Genomic DNA, 6,631 nt, shown 5'->3' on the forward strand with positions numbered 1-6,631 from the left:
TTCCCTTGTTGACGATTTCTTTGACTGAGCAGAAGCTTTTGAGTTTGACATAGTCCCATTCGTTTCTTGGAGCTTTTACCGGCCTTGCTTTCGAGGTCAAATTCCTAAAATCCTCTTTAGTTCCAACGTCCTTGGAGCTTAGTTTCTATGTTTTTTTCCTAAGCATTTTTTTTGTTTCAGGTCTTATATTTCGATTCTGAATCCATTTTGAGTTCATTTTGTTGTGTGACACAACAATCTAGTGTCTTTCTTTTGCGGGTGGCTTTCTAGTTTTCCCAGCACCATTTTTGAAAGAGGCTTCCCTCTCTGCAGGGTCGTTGTGGAGCTGTTTCCTTGGTCCAAAATGATTTACCGATAGAAATACGGGTTGCCTTCTGGACTCTCAATTAGTGGTCCACTGTTCCGTGTCTATTTTGCTGCCAATATCATGCCGTTTTAAACACCGTTGCCTTGTAATATGATTTGAAGTTGTGCGGAGGGATGACTCCAGCCTTGGTCTTTTCTCTAAGGATATCTCAGTGTCTTTTGTGCTGCCACACAAATCTGGTGATGTCTTGTTCTATTTCTCTCAAAGATGCCGATGATATTTTGATGGGGATTGCATTAACCCTGTATCATGCTTTAGGTAATATGGTCATTTTTACTATGTTGATTCTTCCATTCCAAGAACACGGAATATCTTTCCATTTCTTTGTATCTTCTTTGATGTCTTTGTATCTTCTTTGATGTTTTCCATATATAGGTCCTTCACTTGTTTGATTAGATTTATTCCCAGGATTTCACTTATTGTTTTTGTTGCGATTGAAGAAGGAATTATTTTCTCCACTTCCTTTTCTGACACTTCAATATTAGTGCACAGGGAAGCTATGGCTCTTTGAATGTTGATTTTGTATCCAGAGATGCTACTGTATTTGCCCATGGCTTCTAGTAGTGTTCTTGGGAGTCTTTAGGGGTTTCTCTACAGAGAAGCATGTCATGGGCAAATAGTGACAGGTCGACTTATTTGTTTCCTGTTTGGATGCCTTGGATATCTTTCTCTTGTCTGATTGCACTTGTTAGGTGCTCCAATGTTATCTTGAATAACGGTGGCGATTGTGGCCAGCCTTGCCTTGTTCCTGATCTTAGAGGGAAGATGTTTAGTTTTCCACCATTCAGTACAATGATGGTGGAGGGTTTGTCATAGACAGCCTATGTCATGTTAAGGCACTTTTGTCCTATACCGATTTTGGTAAGTGTTTCGATCATAAATGGATGCTGTATGTCAGCGAAGGCCTTTTCTGCATCTATTGACATGCTCGTCTGATTTTTATGTTTTCATATGGTTATGCTGTGCATGACATTAATCAACTTGCGTAGGTTGGACCATCCCTGCGCCTCTGGGAGGAAGCCCACTTAATCGTGATGTACAATCTTGTTAATATATTGTTTTATTCGGTCTGCTAGTATCTCCTTTAGGACTTTTGCATTTGTGTTCATGAGAGTTATCAGTCTGCTGTTTTCTTTTGGTCTGTCTGTTTGTTTGCATGTGTTGTCCTTATTATGTTTTCGTGTCAGAGTACTATTGGTCCCATAGGATGTGTTGGCAAGTATTGCCTCCTCTTCGATTTTTTTGGACGAGTTTCAGGAGAATGGGTATTCGATGTACTGGAATGTTTGGTAGAATTCACTGGTGAAGCCGTCTGCTACTGAACAGTTACTCTTTGGTCGATTTTGGATGACTGTTTCCATTTCCATACTGTTGATCGGTTATTTAGATTTTCCAGTTTCTCGGTTCAGTCTAAGAAGGTTGTAGTTTTCGAAATACTGCTCCATTTCTTCTCGGTTCATAAAATGGCGTCGTCTCCGTTTTCAACGTATTCTTGTTTTCTTTTTCGGTGAGGCAACCTTTGGTTGACCTCAAAGATTGCAAGCACCTTATCAGCTTACAATCTTTTTGTTGGTCGGCTGGTTGGTTGGTTTTTAATTTTACGCCTACAGCACCTGGTCTTCTTAGGTGGTCTCTCTTCCAAGTGGTAACCTGGACCGACCCCGCTCAGATTCCGAGTTCCGATGGGATCGGGCTTGTTCGGTGCAGCAGGGCCCTAGACTCAGAGTAGTCTTGCATGCTCCTTTGTCTGTCTGTGGTATCAGTCTTAATCTCTCCTTTTTCTTCTGTGGCGCCATGTGTGTCCTTTCTCTTTGTCTGTTTAGTGAGTCAAGCCAGGGCTTTTTCACTTTTATTAAACTTCTCAGAGAACCCTCTCTTTGTCGCATTCATGTTTCCTGCCTTGTTTCTGTTTTCCATTTCGTTTATTTCTGCTCTAATTTTGATTATGTCTTTCCTTCCACTGCCTTTAGGCTCGATTTGTTCTCTCTTTCATACATTTTTAACCTGAAGCACGAGGTAGTTTATTTGGGCTCATTCCTGTTTTGTGGAGGTAGGCCTGTCAAGATGTGAACTTTCCTTGTATTACCACTTTTGCCAATTCCATAGGTTTTGATATGTTGTACTGTCTCCATCCTTCATTTCTAGATGTTTCTTGGTGTCTCTTTGGATTTCTTCCCGGACCCAGCTACTGTTTGGTAGCCCGTCACTTCATCGCCAAGGGTCCGTGGTTCTTTCCGCTTTCTTCTTAGAGTTGAGCTCTAGTTTCAAAGCATTACAATCAGACAATATGGTTGGTATGATTTCAACCCTCTTATATTTGTTGGGGCTCTCTCTGTTTCCCAGTATGTGTTCGATCCTGGAGAGGATTCCATGTGCACTAGAGAATGATGGGAAAGCAGCTGTTTGGGGATGGAAGGCTGTGGAAATGTCACTCATGTCCAGTCGGTCTCATCTGTCATGGAACGATGCTATTTCCTTGTTGATTTTCTGCTTGTATAATCTGTCCATATCTGACAGTGGGGTATTTAGGTCCATTCCTACGATGGTATGGGGGTTTCTTTTTTCCTTGCCTTTGAGATTAGTAGGTGTCCTTGGCTTTCGCATCCTCTCCCTCATTGGAAGGGGCTGAACTTAGACTGCAACCAAGCCTCTCCCAACAGGCTCCAGAACCAACACACCTGACTGACGGCCTGGTTCGGACCACAGCAGAGCAACACTCAACCACCTCCACAAATGACACATCCTAAGGGCGCACACGGAAGCCAGCAGGGTCCTGCTAAAGCAAACCCTCCACAAGGTCAGCACATGCGCAACAGCTCCTCTTCAGTGGTCACGGCCAGTTCTTACCACCAGTGAGCCTGAGGCTCGGTCCCTCCCATCCATGAGCAAATAGCAAGCAAGACTCAGCAACGACAGGACAGCACACACACCCATACACGGTGGGCCCTGGAGCTCCCAGCTCAGATGCTCAGAAAAGCTATAACAGTAAGATTGGGGATGAGTTGACAATTAGGCTGAGGCTTCAACTCGACTGTAGGGTTACAGATTCCTTTGACTCCAAGGTTTGCCTCAAACTTCGAGGGAATGTTACAGTGATTGTACCTTCAAGGGCTAAGGTTGGTGTTTGCTGGTAGGTTATGTGTTACGATTACGGTTATACGGTTAGAGTCACACCGCAGTTTACAATTAGGATTAAGGGCAGAATTAGGCTTTGAGTTAACTTTGAGACTAGGGGTTTAGTTTAAATCATGATTAAGGTCTGTATTAGGGGTAGCATAAGGGCTCAGTTTAGGTCTAGGGTAAGGGTTAGTTTTTGAATTGGGGTTAGGTTTACGTTTCAATGTTGAGTTACAGTTAGAGTTTGCGTTATGTTTAGAGAGGCTTCGAATAGCCGTTCGATCTATGGTATGACTCAGGGTCGAGTTATGGCTTGAGTGAGCATTGACTTTAGGGGTTAGGTTAATTTAGGATGAGGTTTAATGTTAGTATAAGGTCCAGGTTAGGGTTGGATTTAGGTTGACACTGCTGGTTTCGGGCACTTTTGGAGATATGCATACGTGTAAGGTATTCATATCTGGTAGAGTGACTGCCAGGGTTTCGAGGAGCTTTGAGGTTAGGATACGAATTTAAAGTAGGATGAGGTTCAGCCTTTTGGGATGAGCTATGGCTACATCCAGGTCACTGGCGCGGGTTCGAGTTAGTGTTCTGGTTACGGTAGAGTTTAGAGGTAGGTTCAGATTTCGGTTTCGGTTTTCACATAGCTTTGATGTTAAAACATGGGTTCAAATCAGGCTAGAATTAGGTTTAGGATTGGGTGTCTAATTAGGGTTAGCGTTAGATTTGGATTGCACATTAACTGTTTATCAGAAATTAGAATAGGTGTTTAGCTTTTTTTTGGTCCAAAATTATTTACCGATAGAAAACGGGTTTCCTTTTGCACTCTCAATTACTGGTCCACTGTTCCTTTTCTATATTGCTTCCAATACCATGCTAGTTTAAACACTGTTGCCTTGTAAAATGATTTGAAGTTGTGTGGAAAGCCCAACCGAAGGCCTTTTCTACCGTGGTGCAGGCTATATGTTAGAATTAGCACTTAAGGCAGTTTTTCTCCTCATAGAGATGAAACTTCAGTACCCTTCCCCATATAGAAATATCTTTTAAGTCATGTTAAGAAGAGAAAAAAAACCTACAATCCCCAAAATGGTACCACACATGCTATTACAAGCCTGAAACCTCGATTTTGGACCTGTTCTAATTAGTTTATACCTTCCAGAAACTTAATTTCAACAATCTGGTATGAAATGTTCCAGTCAGTACCAATGAGGTGCTCTGAGGGCCCACTCCATCTCAACCCCATTAAAAAGAGAGACAATCTACACAATAAAAACCCTCCCTGCCCATGAGAAAAGCTGTCCCATCTCAAGAATAATCTTCACCTTTTCCATGTTAAGAGCTCCCTTGCTCCACCTTTCTTCATATAAAAAACATCTATTTTGTACAATGCTTCAGAGCACCCTTGTTATTCATTAGTAGGTGGATTGCTGCTAATTCATGAGTAAAGCCAATGATATTTTCAGTTTTACTCAGTAGAAAATTCCTCTGCTGTCATGAAGAAACTCCATTTCTGGTGACTTAAGCTTGCCTCAGTTTGCCTTATTATCTAGGCTGACAGATTAAGCAGGGTCCCCAACCATCGGTTCATAGACTGATACTTACTTGTCCATGGCCAGTTAAGAAAAGGGACAAACAATAGGAAGTGGGCAGAGGGCAAGCCAGCGAAACTTCTGTATTTTCAGCTGATCCCTAGCAGTAGAATCACTGCTTCAGCTTCACCTCACATCATCAGGCATTAGATTCTCATAGGAGTACCAAATTGGTGCCAAAAATTTAGGGGACTGCTGGACTGTAAGACTGTCACTCCTGCTGCTCTGCCTATGTCATGAATTGCTTCTCTCTCACTGTTCCACAGATCATAAAGTGAAAATAAGTCTTTCCTCAAGCACACACCAAGTATTCACTCTTGATTTATTTCACTTGGCATTCGCCCAGTTTGAATACAGGAAGTCACATTACACAATATATTCCAACCCTACTCCCTCCAACCCTGGCTCCCTTCCATCTTTAGCCAATCTGCCATCCTTTGACATCTAGTGATACAGTTATTTCTGAGGGGATTCCCCACTGCAGCCTATTTTACAAAAATACGCAAAGCACAATCTTAGGACAGAGACCATGACGCTCTAGCTGAAAATGACACCTTTGTCCCACCTTACTCAGGAGACAAACCCTGGTGTCTTAGCTGGATCATGAGCTCTATATTCCAGGCTGCTAGGCATCCCTCCAATCTCCTTCCTTACCCTTCATGCTGAGATGTGAATGGTCCTCAACCAGTCCTCAAACAGAACACCTCTTTCCAAATCTACCAGGATGCTTTGCCCACAAGTGTCTGTTAATGTTCTCATTTGAGAGAGCCCTCCTTGAGCGTCTGCCACATGCCCTCCCTTCACACTTGCTTCAGGACACTGTCTGATTGATGACATGCATGTGGGTGCACTTTTCCTTTCCTCCTTCACCCTGAAGTACTCAAGAGTAATGATTCTGATCATCATGTTCAATCTGCATTCCCAGCTCTGCAAACTCTGTGTGGCACAGAGCAGGAACTCACATGACAACTAACTGAAATAATAGTCAATGAATGCATATTTAACACACATATTTCATTTAGAAACATAATGGAAAATAAGAAGAAACAGCAGAAATTTCCAGAAAAACAATCTGTCTGGTGACAGAGCTGGTAAGTGCTTCAAAATTTATTTTTGTTCTTTTTATTCTTTTTTGCATCTAAGCCTTTTCACATTATGTGCTGTCATATACTTTCTACATGAAGTATTAAAAAATTGGGACAAAAATAAAAATAATAAAATTTGCTCCTAAGAGTTGAAGGCAAAGGAAATAAATCCTTAATTTCGGAAGCATCTCATATAAAATTTTATTAACTTTAAGTTGGATTTTATTCAACTGAAGAGTTGGACCATGAAAACTTCCAGGGAGAATTCTCCATTGAAGAAGAAGAGTGGAGCTCACCTATCCCTGACATTAGCTGTCTCTTCCACTTGCTGCCCAGCTTGATACCCAGCTACTGGCCATACTTGTCCTTGTACTGCACCAGCAGTTTACACCCTTGGCTTAATGTCCTGGAGTTTCAGTAGAAAACCTGCCTATGATCCTGAAAGGCCAACAGGTTCTACTTTTCATCCCAGGCAC

At 42.1% G+C, this 6,631-nt stretch overlaps 1 pseudogene; it reads right to left on the reverse strand.

Annotated features, from left to right (window-relative positions):
- LOC102897293 overlaps window positions 1–6,631 on the reverse strand; it is a 23,255-nt pseudogene that overhangs the window by 9,725 nt on the left and 6,899 nt on the right.

Source organism: Pteropus alecto, unplaced genomic scaffold (assembly GCF_000325575.1).
Source record: "Pteropus alecto unplaced genomic scaffold, ASM32557v1 scaffold537, whole genome shotgun sequence".
Taxonomy (NCBI): Eukaryota; Metazoa; Chordata; class Mammalia; order Chiroptera; family Pteropodidae; genus Pteropus; species Pteropus alecto.